Below are 21,506 nucleotides of genomic sequence, written 5' to 3' on the forward strand. Positions count from 1 at the left end.
GTGACACCTTATCACAAGTAAGATTAGAGATAGCATACAAACAAAGACAATGCATTTAGAAGTGCCAAGGACATTATCACATTCTTCCATTTACTGTCATGTTTAATACAGCAAGATTTTATACCAGTGGAAGAAAGCAAAAGAAAAACAAGCTTGCCTACATGTACATAAGCAAACCAACTTCTCTATGAACTTGGGCTCCAGCACCTCTGGCCCTCCTAAGTGGAATTTGTTTCCTTTTACATCTACTGCCCAACTACTTCTTCAAATTGTTTGTGTAAACACCAGGTATTCAAAACCGTGGAGGCCTTTTTGTCACCGTAGTATCAGGAGAACATGCTTGACCTAATGACAGCTTTCTGCACATACAGAGACACAAAAGCATAACTGTACTCACCATCCCTCAGTTGCTTTCAGCTCCAACATTTTAAAGGGGCTCCTAGAGACGACAACGTTTTTGTCTCTTTAAACAAAAACGTGGCATTCAAAGTCTACAGCAGGAAGCAGTCCCTCAGCTTTTCAAGAGTATACTTTTGGAAAAACTCAGTTAAAATAATCTTTTGACTTAACCAGAAATAATGATTTACCGTGAACTAAGAAGGAATTTCGAGAGATTCTGCCAGGATAAAAGGTTGAGTAGGAAGAAACATGGCTTAAATTTCTACCATGACTTTTGGACGACGTAAAAGGCATAATTAATATTACTGTTGATAAAAAGAAGAAGTTGTCATCAACAAGCTCGCGGCTCGAACAGCTCTCCCAATGAAGGATGTAAATCCATTTTATTTTCACATTGGCAATCCACAATTGGAATATTAGGAACTTCTGGATTACAGGAAGGAAAAACACAGACTATTCATCGTTAAGAAGACACGTGGCAGAAAAAGCTGGCCAGCTAACTAACTAATGGAGATTCTCCCTATTTTTCAAATTTAGAAAATCATCCATAATTATGTGGACCAGAGTCCTTGGCTGAGACTGGGATGTGGCCAAACTCCATACTGAGAACACAGCCCTCTGGGAATATATATGGCCATCAGATATCATTTGTAATAGCTGAAAGGAATCTAGGTCCTACTAGAGAAGAGCCAGCATGCACTAAACATAAGAAAAATTGGCATACAGCCTTCCAATGGAGGTGGAGATAATGTGAAAGTAAGTCTGGAAACTAAGACAAGGTTTTGCATGACTCCCCCAAGAGCTGGAACAAATTCAGGAACAGAACAGCTTTGGCCAACCCTGGCTTATTGTCATTACCTTGTTTACATTGTGCTTTATCTTCCGGATGACCACCAGGCAGAGCTGAAGACATAAGCAACTTTCCCCCTCAGCAGCTGGCATATGCATACCAAGAACCTAGAAGACAGTCTGAGTCTGCCACAGGAAGAGTGGCTTTTCTTTTAGGTCCTGAAGAGAAGATCACTCTCAAGTTACCCAAAAATCTGTTATAACAAATCTGTTACTGTTACAACCTCTGCTAAAAAGGAGAAAAGTATTCCAAATTTCATAAACCTGTATGTAGACTGCTACCGTCAGGAGAGATCTTGTGTCATAGACCATCCAAATGCCAGAACCAAAAGAAGTGTACCCAACTGAAGAAGATAACAGAACATTCCCTTGCTAACACTGTGTGTGTTTTTCCATTACCTACTGAAAAATTTGACTCCTGGAGACTTTGTGTTCATCACATCCACTGGAGATGCACAGTTCCGTCAGATTTATACACATATGCTTATATGCAAAACTTTCAAGGGAAAGCAGTGGTTCCCAAAGCTAAGTAGGTCTTCTGTGATGTGACAGAACAAGACTCCACCTTTTGAATGATAGATCCTAACATTTGGAATTGATTCCAGCACATAAGATCTGGTAGAAATAAAATCAAGATGGGTGGTTACATATACATCATGGCCTGCAATTCAGAAGAGACTGTTAGATATTGCCCGTGAGTCTTAAAGAGTTTAGAAGTGCAAAATAGACTGTGGAGTTTGTAAAACATTTCACCTGCCAGCTACTAAGATAAGGATAGAAAATAACTTAGTATGAGCAACTGCCACTGCAAGAACCTTAGATATTAACCCTCAAGGTAATAGAAATATTAAACAGCACAATCCTGTACAAACAGTGATACTGGGTTGCAACAAAGTGAAGAAATTTCCTATGAAATGAATTATAATGTGGAAATAAATTAAGATTAAGAGAGAAAAGTGAGTTAACCCTTTGAAATAATGATATTGTTAACAGCATCATCATCCTGAGCTTGAATTTGACAATAAAAGCATTCAACTCAAGTCTGAGATGGCTCCCTAGCCTGTTTTCTTCTTTTGATACTGGAAAATAAAGACTGTAAAACTCCTTTTCTCTGATATAGACCAGAAGCCACTCTGTGGCTCCTAAATTATATGAGCAGCTACTTCATTTGGAAGGTCCACTGTGAAGGCAACAGCTGTGGAGTATACAGATTCAAGTAAATATAGTGGAAAAGAGAGCTATATTTTAAGTGTCTTACACGAGGCAGTGGAAGATGCCACAACATTTCAGGTTCAGACTATAAATACATCCTTTCAAAATTTTTTTAGAATTTTTTAGAATTTGAACTGTCACAGGATTGTCCTAGTAAAAGCAGTTTGGCATGGGAAACTCTGAGTGGGTAAAGCAAAATGGAGAAGTTAGAAAATGAAGTATTTTAGCACAAAGCTACAATTAAAAAAATGGAAACAACCAGAAGTTCCTAAAAGGGAAACATCACAATCACAGCAAAGAGAATAGGGACAAAAAACCCCCCCCCAGTATTGCTGTTTTTTTCCTTTGCTTTTTTTATTATGCTCTTGAAAAAGATTACCCAAGCAGTTTTTCCGCTGACAGTCAAGCACGATATAATTAGACATAGTCAAGTAAATTTGATATGTGAAAATACAATGAGATTTTCTTCCTTTTTCAGCAACTTCTTCCAGACAATTGAATACCCACATTGAGGAAGAAATACTGCATATTGCTAATATGCACAGCATTCAGGTCTGAATGTCTATTTCAGTTACCAATTTAGAACTGTGAAGAGACTTACATTTGTCTAACTCCAAAACTGGACTTGTAAAGCCACGTAATTTGTAACATATTATTTGATTTTTTGCAGTAGACAGTAAAAGGAATAATTTTAAATAAAAGCAGAATCAATAAGATGATAATTTATTTTACACAGCTTTCAAATACATCAGTATGCTAGTATTCTACATAACGGAAATACAAAATTATAATAAAAGTAATCATCAGGTGGTCAGTATCCAGCAAATGAAGGAATATTCTTTATTATCAGTACTCAGAAGTGAAGTCTTCTTGCAACATCTTTGTGACAATGGCCTTTTGCCAATGTTAGAGAAAGAGTTTTTGTTGTTTCATAGTGTCTTTAGGACACTACGACCTAGTGATGAGTTGCACTTGGCAAAATATACAACTGATAGACAATTAAGAAAAATGAGCGCTTCTTAGTTTGATAGAAATCTTAGTATAAATGACACAATTTATAGTTTTAGCTAAATTAGCAGGTCAAATATAATGAGCTAAAAACATTATGGAAACCACAAACTGATTTATGTTCACTAAGATTTTGTCTATAGGCTGTTGTCTAGCTGAGACAAACTCAGGTTTTCTAGACTTTTTTGGCAATGAAAACAACGTCTGTAGAGCAGATGTCTGGTGGAAACAGAGACAAAAGCAATGTGATAGAAGTAATCATGCCAGATGTCCAGAGCAAGCAATTATTCAAACTAAAATTAATTGATAGGAGATCCAAATCTTAAGGCAGTGGTCACCCTTAGCCACTTACACCCTCGCAATACTGACAGAGGTGAGACTCGTATGAATTTTACAAGTAAAACCTATTATGTAGGTCAGTAGCTTTCGTCTCATAAAAAGTATTTTACAGCAATCACTCGAAAGGTTGCTATTATTCAGTGGCAGCTGACCAAAAAACATTTCTGCACAGAAATTTTCAGATTTTTCCTCAAAAGGTCAAATTCTTCTACATAAGGAAAAAGTAATTTTATGCTCAAAATCCAATATTATATAAGACAGTGTAGGAAAAAGAAATTAATCATTCCTTACTGAAAACACAGTGTTTAGGACTGTCAATTGGTTTAGTGTTTAGTTTAGTTTAGTTTCTTGATGAGAACAAATGGAAATACAGGAAATTCCATTTAACCATAAGAAAAAAATATTTTTCACAGTGAAGGTGGTAACAAAATGGAACAGGCTGCACAGGGAAGCAGTGGAGGCTCCATCCTTGGAGATACTCAAAACCCAACTGGACACAGCCCTGGGCAACCTGCTCTAGTTGACCCTGTTTTGAGCAGAGACTTTGGACTAGACAGTCTCCAGAGATGTCTTCCACTCTGTGATTTCTGTCAACCATTCTGTGATTTCTGTGAGTGTGAAAAATGCTGGTGTTTAGGAGTTTTCTTTATTTTCCATTTATTATTGGTTCTTTTTCAACATTAAATGTGCAAGTGTCATCTCCATATCTTGTTTGAAATTATGGTAGTTTTGATTTCCAAAGTTTTCTGTCTACTAGTTATGAAACCATGCTTTAATTTTGATCTTACTATCCTCTAATCTGATTTACTTAGTAAATAGTCCCACTGTCCCACCCTCTTTCTTCCTTTCCCTCCTTAAATTTCCAGAGCACATAAGTATTCTAATTTATAACATCTTTAATCTGCAATGATCCCTTCCCTTCCCTTCCAAATTGCTAAGACAATTTATTTTTTTAAACAATATTTTTGGAAAATTTTACTGCACATTTTATCGTAAGCACTTCTCTACATTCTCCTTTAAAAAATGCAGTTGGTTACAGAAGTGTATGTTTCACTGTTTAGAATCAGGGATGATGACTTTAGTATATTTTATACCTTTCATAAAACTGCTGTTATTCAAGAACTGGTAGTTCATGCATCACCTGATCCGGAAGAACCCAGTTTGTTGAGAAGAAATTATTTTTTAAACATGCACACAAAAATCTTAGATCTTCCATTCTTGAATGTCTACTGTAAACTAAGTACATTCAATATGAAATGTTATGAGTCAATTAAATATACAACCCATTTATTTTCACAGAAACACTTTTCAGATAAATGCTTAATGAATTAACACTACAGAATTCTCACTTCACCTCCTTTGGATATTAGAAGTACTGAGCTACATGATAAATTGTCCTTTCAAATTATCTACTTGCATGTTTACATATTAAACCTCTTTTGCAGGTACAGGTATGATTAGAACACATACGTTTCTGGTTTTACATATACAAGTATGCTGCATGCAAATGCTAGCATTCACAAACAATTACAAGTGCCACTTTTAAAACTAGTTTAGGTATTTATTTCTTTGTTACAATACATATTGGCAAATCAGACTATTATTTTTCATACTATTAATTTCATAATAAAAATGTATAGTATTAGTAATGTGAAATATAATTTCTTAGAAGCAGATTTTCAGTGGGATTTTTGCAGTAACAAGTGACCAATGCTAATCATATGTCTTGTTCTCTGCTTCACAGTGGAACTGTATTCCATTTTGGTAGGACACTTCACAGACAAAAAGAGAAGCTTTGTAAACATCTACATTCATCATTACTAAAAATAAAATGTATACACTAACAAAGGCATTTAATAATCAACACTTGTTTGAGAATCATATTGTTACAGGAAACACTTCAATAGGACTCCAACCATGTCTTCTTTTGAAATTTTATAAGGTATCTTCCTTTGAAAGTATTTCAGACAAATTTGTTACAGAAGAAGTATTGATAATACCAAACAACAAACTTTCTGCAAAGTTCACATAACTGAGCCTTTAAAAAAATAGAGCATGCACCTTTCATATGATATGAGAATCACTGAATTTTTTGGATGATGTTGTAAATGCAATCAAAGCATGTTTAGTTTCATTTTGGTTTGTTAGAACTACAAAAGAAGAAGGAAGAAACAGCAATTTGCAAGGAGATGGAAAACAAGGCAATATAAATAGAAAAAATAGTTACACTTAATGAGATTTGTTTTCATTGGAACTGCTGCTGGGTTTCACTTTCAAACTACAGCGTTATCTACTTTCATTTGATTAGAAACAATGCTATGCAATCTGTCTGAGTTGCTTTGATTCTCTCACCAAATAAAAGAACAAGTGCGTCACACTTAAAGGGAGAAAACATTCAATTTAAGGAAATGAAAGAACAAAGAAAGAACCTAGTTACTTTAAATACAAATGTGAAGACAATTACATTAAAGATAGTAAATCACAGTCTGGCAAGACGTTGGTGGATAAAGTCTGTCCTGACACAAACCCACAAGGAATTACTAAAATTCACAGGATTACTTTGGAAGATCGCAGTTGTGGTTTTGTTTATACTAAACTCTCTATCTCAATAGATTAGCTTTTTTCTTTTTAGTAGTTGCTTCTAAACTTTCCCTTTATTGTAGTTTTCCATCATCATCCTTCAGTCTCCCAGTGACTAATGACTTTTCCATCTCTCCCTGTGCTGCAGCAGTGCTTGCCACCTTTTTTCCTTCAAACTGTTTAACATAATTAAGTAATTTCAGTTATCAAAGCATTTATTCCCAAACAGAATACAGTTTGACATTTGCTACTTCTACTTCATGTCTCTTTCTGTCCTGCATTCTCAAAAGCTTATTGATTTCTCCAGCTGAAAAACTGATGTAACAAGACTTTGCCTCCTCCTGGAAGCCTTGCCTTGCTTGTACTTCTATACTCTCAGATCACCACAGCTACACCACTACTACTATGGATGCGCTTGTACCATCCATATGTCACATCACATTATTACATCATTAAACATGCATTCCTTTACCACCTAATTATTACTGACATCTTAGAAAAACTTTCAACTCAACTCAAAAGTCATACTTATTACATATTATAAAAGAATAACTGTATTTATACTGCAGAGTTACATTGGTTTAAATATCTTAGTAAGCAATGATAAAATTTACAAAACCCCTAGAGAGTTAGCCAGAATGCAAAAACTGTACAGCCAGCATGTTCTCACTAGACTTCATTCAACCCAACTGCTCATTCAGCCTAAATGAGGGAGTCAATTCTCTATCTGAAAAGACTGACAGGGCACACCATTGATCTTACCACATTATCTTCGATATGTAGAGAAATAAAATTTAAGAACTTACTAAGGACTTCAGAACAGGGTTCAAAATACCAAATATTAATTACAATTGCTGTTTTCCCCATGTGAAGACTACAAAATGTTACTTAAAACTATATCAGGTTATCAAGCGCTCAGCCTTGGAGGATGCGTGTTCAGCTGTAGACTACAGAAGCAGAGTCTTCAGGAACAGTCTCTAGCAAACACTGTGGCCACAGATTTGGAACATATCTAATGGAATGTGATGGTAATTCCATGCAAGCTGCATCTAAAGGGTCTCTATCTCAAAGCATACCACTTCAACTGGGATTTTATGGTATATGGCACTACTACTGACTCTGCACTTTTTGTGTATCTGAGTTCCCTCCCAGAAAGCTTAGGAATCACTTTGTGAAGCAGAATGGAGGCTAACTAGGAAAAAAAAAAAGTTCTTTTCACAAGTATATTATGTTTCTAGTAGCAACGATGCCACAACTATGACAATCTGTGCATATAAGTGATTTAAGATGTATAGGGATAGTTAATATTTTTACTAGACAAAACAATATATTAGGTAGTTGCTTTACTTCAGGCTTAAATAAGAGTTTATACCCCAGAAAATCCAGCTGTTATTTCACTTAAGTAATTTTTCTAGTAAAAGATATTACTTCTTCATACAAGCCTTGACTTTATGTTCTCTTATTTGCTGCTTCCAACTGTTGTAAATTAACAGAGTTCACATGTTAAGCGTGTGGTTACTTCTAATGCACTAAAGGATCGCTTGTTGACTTCACCTTTTCTTTCACTTTTGAACACATTAATTTTTACCATACCTTTTGCCTTTTTAATACTTCTAATACCTGAATACTGCAAGCTTTTTCCTTTGCTAACAAAGTAAGCTACTGTCAGTGGTAACATGTTAATTCAAGTATATGTTTTAACAGGATTCCCAGGCCCTAATAACCATTACTTCCTGCATTCATGATAAAACCAGTGTGAGATGGCTACGTTCTCACATATCAAACAAAACTTCAGGACAACCCAGTTAAATGATTTGCCAACATACAACTTGATATAGCACTAACAATTTTCTAAGTCTTTCTCAATTACCCACATAGCTGTTCAGGACATACCAGGTTAAACGCTCATCAGCACTACTAAAGCGTTTGATTTAAATCACTTGTGCCATGTTTTGAGATACCTTTGGTAATCTTAAAATAAGAGGTTGAATGATACAAAGTGTTTTTTTAAACAGTTTGCCAAACCTTAATGTTTCTTTACAACAACATATGGTATAGTCATTATTTAAAGGCAGGTTCTCAGCAGTACACATCTTTCACTATAGGGACTGAAACTGGGAACCCATCTGCTCATATCTATTAAATTCTCAAAACAATTTCAAACATTTGTGGAACTGATGACACTTTCAAATATGGTAGGATTTTTATAACATAGGCGAGTAACAGGAACATGATTTCACTTTAACCAAAATAATCTTAAACTGTTGTCAGAGAAAAGAAAAAAAGGGAATAAACAGCTGCAGTACTGAATCACGTTAAACACAATGACAGGGCTGTGTAATACAGGCTCCATGTTATAAAGCTTTCTTTTTTCCTTTAAACTAAGGAATGTGCAAATGGTAATCACACTAGCTCAACAGCAAAGTGCTTTACAGCACACCCAAAAATGTGGAGGTGATCTCTTTTATTGTGGCAACTAAAAATATAAAGAAGTCGTCTTTGAAAAATTTTATTTTAATTTGTTTTATCAGAGCTTGTGAGCAGTAAAAAAGAAAATCAAAGGGTTGCCCTGTGTGGTGCCTCTTGGTAAAATAATCAGCTTTGAAGTTATTCTTTGGATAACACAAGACACTGGGTTAAGTAAGGGGCACCTCCTTAGGATTTATTCCCATTTGACACAGCACTGCCAAACATATGTAAATTTTATACTAAACTAAATGTGAAAACATGTATTATATTAAACAACCCTATAAACACTGTGATCGTACCCTAAATAACCACATAGATGAGAAAAAGACAGAGGAAAACATGGAAGAATAAAATCAAGGAAAAACTAGGGGAAAAACCTATAAAATTAAAGAAAAACTGAACAACTGATCCATCGATATTCTTACACTGGCCACTCCCCAGCTGGAGTAATACATCACAGTTCAACAAGTCATCAGCTATGATAACTTAGACAACAAAGGATCGGTACCTATATACAGAATAAATTAAATCAGATTTGTTCTTAACCTCATAGCCATCATATTTTGACAGTTAATTATGTTCATTTCAAGAAACATATCTCAATTCACAATAACTAAAATGCTCACTATGACTAAAAATCTGTTAATCTTTTACCTTATAAGTTTTTTTCTGTTAATTTACTGTTGTGGTTTGGGCTGGACTGGTCACACCACCAACTGAAAAGAAAATTGGTTCTGTTTTGCCTCACACCAGGACATGCATTGATTTTATTGCCTAACATGAGGAAAAATTAAAAATAGAGGGGGAAAGAGAAAGAAACAGAAACAAACAGAAAAAAAAGATCAACAGTAAAATGAGAAAAAACACAGAGGTCCTCACAGCAGCAGTATCTTGAGTACAGGATTACAAACATACACACAACCTTGGACTTTTCTACAGAATTTTTAAACTGAATATATTCTGCCTTGTACCATAGCTTTCCATAACGACTTGCAATAAAAACTTGCATATACTGGAATGGCGTCTTGATAAAAGGTAAGGCCTTGCCTAAAATTGCTTATACAAATAAGATATAATGTATGTTCGAAGTAGCAAAATTACTTAAAAATTCCAAAAATGCAAACCCTCTACGTATGGACATTCTTATTCCAGAATAAAATCACTCAAGAGTGACAGTAGCAAGAAAATCCATGGAAACTGTTCTAATACAGTTAACAGTTTGTCTCCTGTACATATGAACCTTCTGAAAAAAAGATCACAACTCCTCCTACACTGTTCAGATAGCTCAATGAACACCACATATTTTTGTTCATTATTCATTTGAAGGTACAGAACATTTGCAGAAGGTGTGACTTTTTGATGCTGGTCATTACAGCTTCCTCCTGATACTTCCATACAACTTCATTACTGGAATTATCAAACTGTAGTCTTTGCTTGACATATATTTACTACCAGTTGACTCTATTTTATCATCACAATATACTTACTGGCCAATTATATTAAATTAATTGAAAAATTCTGTCTCTTGATAGCAAATATCATAGGAAAAAACATATTGAAAATTATTATTTACATTTCTGATACTATTTTGCCACTGGAATATGGTATACTATTTCAAATACACTGTGGATGTCCAGTAAAGTAATCTCAGACAAAACAGCGTGAAATTCCTCAAATTTATCTAGGTGATTTTTAAATTATATTGTAGGAATGATACCATGCCAAAATGAAGGCAAGCATAAGAGGGAGTCCATAAAGAAAAAAAATCTAGGTGTCAAGACATATTTGTGGAATCTATGGAAACCTCATCAAAGTGAACTAGATTTGTATCAAAGACATTTTTTGTGATGTCCGAATGAAATTGAGTTAATGTGCTTGGAAATCTATGTCTCGACAAAGCTGAATGTTGGTCTGTAAAAGTTAGACTAACAATTGACAGTGCAGCCTTCAAATAAAGGTGGCATTTCAGAGCTTAAAATACCTAACAGGATGATCAGAGGAGTTTTGTAAAAGGCGGAGAATTTCAGATTTGAACATAGGCTCTCAGCTTTAAATGGTGTCTCTACAGACATCAAAGAAAAAAACTACTGATGCATAAAAATATACAGCAGTAAGTATTGCAACTAATCTACTGCAATAACTTTTCATTCATTTTGATAGTGGATGGGATTATCAAGATGGAGCAGATCACCGAAGAATCATTTTGTACAATAAAGATCATACCACAGTAGTAAAAATTTTAGGATACTTCCAGTCCTCAGCCACAGACCCTTCATCTTTTGATAACATTCTGCTTGTTGAGTGAAGATTTTAATGAAAACAGTATTTCAGAACTTCCTTCCTTTGTGAGTATATGTCCTCACCTTAACCTTATTTTAACATTGTTTTTTGTGTGGGCGTTTATTGTATTGTAGAGTATGGTAAATCTGATAAGAGAAAAGCAAAGACTGAGCCCAGTCTTATTGTATCAGAATGGCTGAAATAATTACATATCCTGGAAAACCTGGGAATTTCTGACCGTACTTTCAGACACAGAATGGATACACAGTTTTTGATTACAGAAAATTCTCTTGCAGTCAAATACAAAGCTAAACTTCAGTTGCATTCTCTGATGAACAATCAACATGGCCCATTTCCTGGGCTTTGGGAGAAAAAGTGTTTCTTGCGCAAGCCAGTGAACTGAGAATAATAGGAATGATATGCTTGATGACAGCAGCAAGATAGAATCTAAAAAATACCCCAGAAGACTACACTTTTGAATTAAAGTATGACAGGGACAGCACATCGGATGTTTAATCCCAAAAGATTTGCTTCTTTCATTGCCCAATAAGATACAGCTGTAACTGTAAAAACCACCCATTATCTGGATAGTTAATTCTCCCCAGACATTCTAACTTGTTTCTAAAAAGATCACAACGGTTATTAAAAGGCAACAAAAAAAACCAGTTTACATTCTGATTTCCAAAGGAAACAAAATTATTTCCTTTATCTATATTTTATTTTATTATAGCTTCTTTTCATGCTGTGTGATGCAAAAGAAATGTAATTGTCTAGGTTTATTACCTCATAGGACAGATTTTTTCAGATAGAATGGAAATATTATTCGCAGTACTTTGGGTATTTTTTGCAAAGAGAGTTTCCTGTGCTCTCACCATAAAACATCAACCAATTCTGTAACTGAGAAAAAATCCATGCTGCTTCCACCTGAATCTGTTAGCATTGTTCCTGAAATTCAGAAGTGGCTGGCTGCTGCAGAACAGTGGCCTTCACACAACAGGACAGTATGACAGCATATCCATATTCTTGGAGCATGGATTCAGTCCCCAATATCTCATCAGTCTCCTGTACAATAATGACTGTCCAATTCATGTGAATATATTAAGCACATTCATACTACTTCCTATAAATACCTAGAGGAAAACCAAAGGTGGCTGAACAACTTCATGGGAGCAGAGCTCCTGCCAGCAGGCACCATAGAAATTGTTCACCATAGAAAAATAATTCAAACTTATAATAGATGCATTTTTCTGTAGGGACTTACAGCTCTTCTAGAGTTCCTACAATGACCAATCATATTGATATATATTTTCTTGAACCCTTACATTTAAAAAAATAATCCTATCATCAATAGATTACAGTTTGAAAGAGACTCCCTTTACAGGCAATCCTTTTCAAAATTATTCATAATATACTTCCCTGTGCTTCTGGAAACTGTCAAAAATTGGCTTCATATCAGATGGAATATTGGTCTGATTTAATACAGCATTTCCTGTTTGGATATTTAACTAATTCTAGTATTTTCTCCAGGCTTGAGTTTTCACTAAGAAAGCATACTGCAACAGCCTCCAGTGAAGGCTGTTTCAGTGCTCATTTCCTGAATCTGATCTTGACTTCCCAGAGAATTAACCATTTAGTTCAGTGAACTGCTAACTCTTAAAGTAGTCAAGATGTACATCTCCACAGCTATTTACTTAACAACTCTGACAACAGAATTTATTTGGAATCATTTGAAAGCTTGTTCCATAGAGCAAGGACTCCAAATTTCCAAATCATTAATAACTTAAATTTCTGATAAATATTTCTGAACGTAAAAATGAATACTCCATATCTATAAATGAGAGGAAAAAGAGACTTGGACAACAAACAATAAATTTAAGCTCCTTTGGAAACAGCAAGGCTTCTTAGGACTCAGCTCATTAATTTTCCCTGGGAGATATGCAATTGAAATTCAGTGAGAGTTAAACACTTGACTCCCTTAGGTTCTTTAAAATCCCAGATGAAGTGATATTTAACTAATTCCCACACTAACAGAAATTAGTCATTTGGCACAACGATGCAATTTAATTGTTGGTGACTATAAAAGAGTCAGGCCCCGGCACAGCGTTTAATGACGTCATTATAGGAGCTCACATGCCCTGTCCCGCTGGGCTAAGAGCAGCTGAGCTCACTGGCCTGAAAGCCCGGTCACCTGGAGTGTGATACAAGGCAAGTAGTTGCACTGGAAGATGTCTCTCATTACCTGCAGTAAGGTTGTGTACGGGCATTCAGCTCTCCACAAGCACTTTCTGCTTTTCAGAAGCATGTATATTCTACATATTAGAAGTAATATATTCTTTGGGTGTGAGCATCCTCACACATTCTATAAAATCAATGAAATGAGATCCCTCTCTGGCATGTATGAAATACAATTAGACATCTCTGCAGAGAGTTTCTGTTGAATAGCAAGAGTTTTTCTCTCCTTTCCTAGTTTGTTTTCCCTTTTTCATTCTCAGTGCCCTCACTTTGCTGCCAGAAATTTCTAAAATGGTGAGCTCACTCTCCCCCCTCCTCCTTTCTTTCTTCCTTTCTCTCCCTCCCTCTGCCCGCCGGTGGGTTTCAATGGGCTCCTGCAGTTACTCAGGCGGACAGCATTCCGTTGCCGAGCAACTCCCTGAAAAGAAGCACATGCTGCTGCTGCACAGACAGAGCCTGCCCGTCTGCTCCAGTGATGCTGTGGCCTAATTTCTACCTCTCTTGTCTTAGATACAAAAGGGAACATCTCCAGAGTAGAGGGTTAGGGAGTACTGAATTCTCTGCACTTTTTTTTGTTGTTTGTTTTTTCCCCGCTCTCCCGATCGGGTGCATCCCCTTCCATCTCAGGGCCCCCAGAAGTCATGCATGTCTAATCTGCATGCCTGCGTTTGGGACTGTTCACTAGGCTTTGTAGAAGACTGACAATTTTCTGTTAGCTTTTGGCTGAGTTAATAGTACTTGTGGAGATCTTGTTAAGCTTTCCTGTAGCTCTCCCATAAGGGCAGTTTCGCATGTAAATTCTCAAGGTCATTCATCTTTTCCTACCTGACTCTTCATTGCCTGGGTGTTTTTTTTTTTTTTAAAGGCCTCTTTAGGAATGCAAGCATAGCCTTTCTTGTTTTCCCTCTTTTCACTGTGCTTTCCTCAGAACAAAGAACAGCAAACTAAGAAATTCCTTTGGTTTTTCCACAGCCTGAAGAAAGATCACTGCTTTATCCATGGATTTAGTTTTGGACTGCCTAATCTTCTCAAAAGGCAGGCCCATACAGATTCAGATTTTGTGGTTTGAACTTAGCACTGCAATCACAATCGTTCACTGTCTTTTACAGACAGTATTATCATTAGGTAAAAAACAGCCAGAGTAAGATGCAAGTTTCCTTATATTTATTGCCAGCTTTCTTAAATTTACTCTTAGCATGTTTTTTAACACAAGGGTTGCTTATGTTAGTTGTCTTTTGTCAGTTCTGGTACCAACTCAGCAGCTCGCTCAACCTGCAAGCAAACGTGAACCTCAGAGAGAAGCTGCGCTGTATTCAGTCTGACAGCCTAATATTGCTCTGGTGCTCTGGGTATTCCGCTGATCCTCCTCTCGCTTCTGGACCAAGTCTCAAGTCCCAGTCCTAATCTACAAATCCCTAATTTGGTTAGTGTGCATCTACTTTAAGGGCAGTCAAGAATCTTCACCCACTGATCCCCAGAGTCAGCACTACACTACAAATTTCTGCCAGCACAGCTACGTCAACACAAACTGTGAAAAACTTATAACCTCCAACTGACACTGCCATACCAGTAAATGCCTGGTTCGGCCTCGTTTATACCATCAGGGCAGCACATTTGTCAGCTTAGTTTGTGCCTTCAGTAATGTGCTGTAATTAAACAGGGAAAAACCACAGTGGCATGGAAAAACATGGGAATTGCAGGTGCCCTGTAACAGATATGACCAGGGGCAGTGTCTGTGGACACATTACAAGAAAGACTCTGCAAGACACAGAGATCCAATATCTCTGTAGAAAAAAGGTCCCAGCCCAAATGTTCCATTTCTTCCCAATGGCACAGTACTTGTGAGATTGCACTTTTTGTTCCAGTGTACTTTATGTGTCTAGTGCTGTGGATAAGATTCTGGCTATCTTTTCCATATCTTTTGCTTATCTCCTACACAGAGGATCAGAACTGTTCAACTGTGTGGTAGCCATAGTTCTGCAACACTAAATGCAAATAGAATGGTGAAGTCTCATCCTCCTGGAGCAAAAGGATATTTCAGTCCCTGAGAGTTTCACGTGCTAGGCAATCACATTATTTACAAAATGTTTTGAGACCTTCTGGAAAGAAAGGTGCTATATACAGGCAGAACAATAGTTAGTACTTGCATGAGTCACACATACGCAACTTTCAGTATTATACAACTCTTCAAACATCCTTCCTCCCCAAACACATTCTGTATAAGATGAAACATGTGGGACTTTTCTCCCTCAAAAAGACAACTTAATAGAACTGAAGAAACAAAATGTCTTAATGTTACATTAAAAATCCACACTCCCACTTGAAGCCAATCTAAAAGGGAAAATAAGGCAACAGAAGTGCTTATGGCCATGGCAAAGCTAATGAAAAAATAAATAAATTAGGTGATCCCTTGCCAAACAGGTAAAGAACTGAAGAATATCAACACAAGCCAATTCGCCATATGGATACCAATTTCTTACTCACTGTCCAGAGGCAGTCTATGTGTTTCTCTATGTATTTTCGGATCTTGCATCAATTCAAGATGATACTACAGTTTGGCCCACAGCCAGAAAGTGGCAAGTGAAATAATGTTCCAGTACTTGCACTGTGAACACACAGCTGGCTTCAAAGGGAAATGGACTAATCCTACTTCATTTCCCTTCTTCAGTATATGTTTAAAGAGCTTTGGTGCACTGAAGGAAATCGACCAGAATTCATTAGTTCCCTTCTGATTCAGCTCATTGCTGTTGGAAAGGGAAACAGGTTGGGATTGCAGGATCCTACTCAATTTCCTTTTGAAGCAGACTTTAAGCCAATTCTGCTCTCAGTTGTACACGCACAGATCTTCACTAATGATGCATATATTTAAACGTAATACCACTCCAAACTGGCTAAAACATATAAAGACTATGAAGGGAAGAAAAAATATTTAAAAATTTTTTTTTAAAAAAATTAATCTATTTGACTGTACTTTTGCTCAAGAGAATTCCTGAGAAACAAACTCAGAAAATCAAGAGAGGAATTTCAAGAAAGAGACATAGGAGAAAAGAGAGAGGGGGAAACCCAACTGAGATGAGGAAAAGATCACAATGAAGGAAAAAAAGAAGATTAATTTTATAAATATAACATAGACATTCTTTGCTATTCAATGGAAAACTACAGGAAACTAAAACATTGATTGTAATAGCTAAAGCAAATCCTAGAGATCATTTTGATCTTGTTTGGTTGTTGGAGGTGGTTTTGGAAATGGAGACATGAAGCTTAATCACTTGCTCTGGAGAGAAAGTTCTTCTTCCCATTCGTAATCAGGTCTCTCCATTTCTCTCTTCAGAGCTCATGTCATATTTTTATGAGCCTCCTTAAGGCTACTGGAAGCAATAGGTTTTCAAGTGATTCTGGGCTATATCCTGTTCAGTTTAAGGCCACCACTTTTAAGACAGTAAGCCAGAACCAACACTCTTCCAAAGCAAGCCTACAATTAACCACCTAAGTAGAAAGTCACTTGTGACAAAGAAAGCAGAACAGAAGAAAGCTACAGGGTTCATGATGGGACCGTGGCTTCAGTTGAATCAAGTAAGAACAACATACAGAAATCACTTTTTGTAACTGTAGTGAAGACAAAGAAATACTATTGCTGTAATGAACTGTCTCTTAAGATTGAACTGTGACACTTTAAATGGTGAACAGCCTTATGAATTTGGTTTCCCTAATTACAAATCCATGAGCTTGAAGCAGTACATTGCACAGAAAAAGTGTCCTGGAGTTGGAATCAACCAAAAAGCCTTCAAAATAGCAACACTGTTTCTAAGAAGAGATGGGTGATTCCAAACCCCCTAAATTTTAGAAGCTTTTATTGTCTGAAATTGTAGAGGTGTCTGAGGAGCTCTATGCAACAATTTAAAAATTTGATTCCTTACAAGTTAGCTGCAGAAATATAGTACAGACACAATTTATATCCTGCACTATCAGGAATGCACAGGAAAATGAAGGACAATTAGAGATCAAGTAATGGCTCAGTGATTCTGTAGAACACCGTACCACCTAGAGAGTCAGTTAAAATGAGATTATTTTCCTTTGCTATTCTATGTCAACCTCAATTTCCAGCTTTAACTTTTATCACTAGACCATAATTTAAAATGTTATTCAACCTATTCTAGAAAATATTGTATGACATTTATAACTTATAAAGGCTGAGAGCTTCATATAGAAGCACAGGGACAGACACAGCAATAAGGTAAATAGTCTGTTCTCTTTGCATGCACAACTTATTTTCTCACTGCAAAGACAAAGGTTGAATGTCCCATCCCTCTTTAGTTGTCGTGAATGGATATTGTACAGGAAGAAATCAGTCACCACTTGTAGATAACATCACAAACAAATAAATACACGAAACAAAGGCATTTCACAGCTCAAACATTCAAAGTCAAATCTAGTTTATTAGCATTTTTCTCTTTTTTGTAGTTTAATGTACTTCAGTTTCAAAGTACAAGGCAAGTGATACAAAGGCAACTCTAGATCAATCAGCTCAGCGAGTATAACTGAATTTTTTTAATCCTTTCTTGTTTGCCACTTTATGTTTCTTTTATTATTCTTGTTTGTTACACTGATCACACAAAAGGTTTTTGTTTTGTAGTCCCTTCGCAAAATCTGCATTGTCCCTCTTCTTACCTCTTCAGTTTTACTGTCTCTTGTAAAGAACCATTTTCTATTGCTCATGCTGTGCATATATATGACTTAAATTTCACTTGATGCCACCTCAGAATTCAAATTTCCCTCCAATTTGAGATCAATTATTCTGCACAAAGATAAAACTATATTCTAAATATATCCCAGCCCTTAACAGAGGTGAGAATTTTGTTTTTCCTGTCAGAAACATTTCAGCTTGCAAACATATTCCAGCAAAAACTTCCCTTGATTCCTAATGTAAAGAGCCATAAGTTGCTTTTCTGAAAATAAAAATGAAGTGCGGAATGAGAAATCTAGTTCAATAACCTAACCAACCATGGAGATAGAATTACTATTTACAAATGGGAGTCAGTGTATTCAAGAAGAATTGAGCTCTTGAAGACATAACAGGAAAAGAAAACATCCTTTGATTTACATCAGAGAAGTCTCTTAGACCTCAAATGGGAGGCAGCGAAATACTGAGGGAGAGAGATTAAATACTGTGGCAAGAGGTAGAACATAATGACAAAGGAACACCTGCCCCTGCTGCCATTCTTTGACAGGTACCAAATGACCATGTTTGTCTGCAAGCAAGTTTTAATACACTGTGGAGACCAATGCAGGCTGCCCAGTGGAGGAACAAAAGGAAAAGGAAAGCGATCAGGAAGCCAGGAAATAACCAAGTCCTCCCACTGTGCACTGCACATAGTGCAAACGCTTGTGCAGACCACCCTGGACAACAAAGGAACTGCATGCTGTTTGAGCAACTCATCCTTCTACTTATGCACAATTAGGAAAGGAGGGACAGGGATCATGGATGCCACATAACCTTACAGTGACCTTGCTAATAGGTACTCTGAAAATACATGATGGTTACTTCAAATTACAGACATAGATATACCACCCACATTCATGAACCGTACCTCCTAGTCCCAACACCTTTTTTAGACATCACAAACTAAGAAGAGTTAGGTTTGATATCTACAAACTTATTCTCACTAAGAAGTTTAACCTATGACTTGTCAATATTATCCCATCTCCTTGATTCTTCAAATATAAAATATCATAAACCACTAGCAATTCAACATTCCCACTAAACAATACAGCCTCCTAAGCAAAAGGCTGAGAATTTTGACATTACGTAACAAACCCACATATTTCTCAACTCATTGACACAAGTGCTTTTTCTAGTAATTGTGCCCAAATCAAGAAAAAATAGAGGGTCTCTTTTAGCAAAAAGTCCAGTAGCTAAAGTCTAAGTGCAAAAAGGATGTATTAAAATGTTCCTCTTCTGTTCAACCTTGGATTAATCATCTGTCTATTTACCAGGGATTTAGGAAGAGCACAAATAGAACCCAGCCTATTATTATGCATTAAAAAGTAAGCTTTCTGTATGAGAATGCCCTCACTTGCTTCACTGTACCAGTTCAAAATATGTGATGCGTAGCTACTGAGAAATGTGGAGAAATTATTTCCACTACAAGTATTAGAAAATGTTGTGTTTAACACTAACCGGGTCCAGCTGGCTTCTTTGCTTTCTCAACAGACTTCGTAGCTTCCTTGAGTTGTTTTCTAAGGTCTTCCTTTGGCTAGTCATGTTTACAGCACTAGGAGAGGAAGAAACAAAGCAATTGTAAAGCCTCTTAAGAAGCAGTTCATGTGCTATTAAAGGTGACCTTTCCACTTCCAGTTCTATTTGTTCTTCTTCCTCTCCAAAGTGGGTCAAATCTTTCAGTTTAAAATCTGAGCACTCTTCAACAGTCAGGTCTCTGAAAAAAGCATTCAAAGCTAAGTTCTGAGATGTCCTGACCTTCTGAAAAGCTTAGAGCCGCATTCTAAGAAAGTGACAAAGGATCACTCCATAGCAGGTTGAAATCTAATGATATATTAGAATATAACACAACCCTAAGCATCCTTCATACTGGATAAAGAAACTGTTAGTCACAGCAGTGCAGTAAGCATAGTGGTAGTCTCCAAATGCAGAAAGATGCACATCTTCTCAGAATGATTCACACTGTTAGACAAACATGCCTTTGCAAACAGCTGTCCCACACAAACTACTGCCCACTGTCTCTTTCTCAATTGTTCATCACACTGCCCTTCACTGGAAATTGATAACCCTTACCTATGCCGTCTGTTCACAAGAGCATTTCAAGTATGGTCAGCCAGGTTAGATTAAACAAATGTCAGAGCTTTGCTAACCTGGATGACTTTGAAATGGACAGGGGTGCATTTATAGGGGTAGTTCAGTCTGAGGGTGCAGCTTCACATTGAACTTAATTTGGTGTAAATGCAGATTACCACAGAACCTAATCTTTAAGACAGTACTGTGGGCAGCCAGTCTCTTTAAGTACTTTAAGACAGTACTGTGGTACTTCTCACTGCTAGAAAAGACTATTGTCCCTGGTTTGCTGTTAGATATTTATTAGGGAAATTTTGCAGATCCTCAGGTTCTTCACCCACCTGATCTCTAATTTTTTTTTTCTGTAGCTTGATCCTTCAAGTGATAAAACCTTGCACCCAGTTCTTGAACCTAATGCTCAGCTTTGCTAACTCCTCCTCGTCAAGGAAGGCAGATGAGGTTTTGGATTTGTGCTAGTGTGTTTTAAGTTGACAATCAAAAAAAAAAGGGCACCCAAGTCTTTATTAGCTGAATAACTGCAGCAAAGGCAAAACCACTGCAAACCTAGATAACTGATACAGCAAACTGAAAGATGTACATTTTAAGTCTGTTCCACGTGGTGTAGCTTAGTATCTTTCATATCTTATTTTCCACTAGATGGGTTCAAGTCTACAGATCATGGAATCTAGAATATAAATACAAAAATATGGAAAAACTAACAGAAAGACCTTGACAATCACATAGTTAAATCATACAGCAGCCAAGCAAAATTAACAGGAATGTCCTCAACAATCCAAAAAAAGGAGTAATCTATCAAGGTCTGAGAAACAGTCTTCAGCAAAAAAAAACCCCAACCCTGCTGTCAGGTAATGTATTTAGTCATTTTGAACGAAGGACAGCTAAAACAAAAACCTGTTATGATGTAGATTTGCATTTTCATTTGTAAAAAGCAGATGGGATATACCACGTTAATCATCCTGTTTATATGTTTCTCTGGTACTGGCTGTGAACCATTTACTTATCATTTTATGTCTTACAAAAAGCAGCAAAATGTAGACTAAAGAACTAAACCAGCAGTTCTGTGTGCACTCCCTACAATCTTGAACACCATAAAGTTTATAAATGCTGACAAGTTTTGCTCAACAGACAAGAGGAGAGAGGAAGTACACCAGTGGAAAGTAGCTGCAGTTTGCATTGTGTGCAGATCATACTGGTGTTCCCAGAACGCACTAGGCTGTAGGTACGCATATCATTTAATCACACCAGTTGCTTGAAGTTGAAAATTGGCGTGATATTCTTCCTGCTCCCTCTAGAAGAAACTAACAAAACACATTTCTAGAACTCAGGATTG

General features: G+C 36.6%; 1 long non-coding RNA gene across 2 annotated transcripts in view; it reads right to left on the bottom strand.

Moving 5' to 3' along the window:
* Positions 1 to 21,506, bottom strand: part of LOC134518331 (uncharacterized) — a 95,812-nt gene that overhangs the window by 67,675 nt on the left and 6,631 nt on the right. For both annotated transcript variants that reach the window (XR_010071931.1, XR_010071930.1), the window contains exon 2: positions 19,547 to 19,640. This is a non-coding gene — a long non-coding RNA (uncharacterized LOC134518331). The remainder of the gene's footprint in view (positions 1 to 19,546; positions 19,641 to 21,506) is intronic.

The sequence above is a fragment of the Chroicocephalus ridibundus genome, chromosome 7 (genome assembly GCF_963924245.1).
Source record: "Chroicocephalus ridibundus chromosome 7, bChrRid1.1, whole genome shotgun sequence".
NCBI classification, from domain to species: Eukaryota; Metazoa; Chordata; class Aves; order Charadriiformes; family Laridae; genus Chroicocephalus; species Chroicocephalus ridibundus.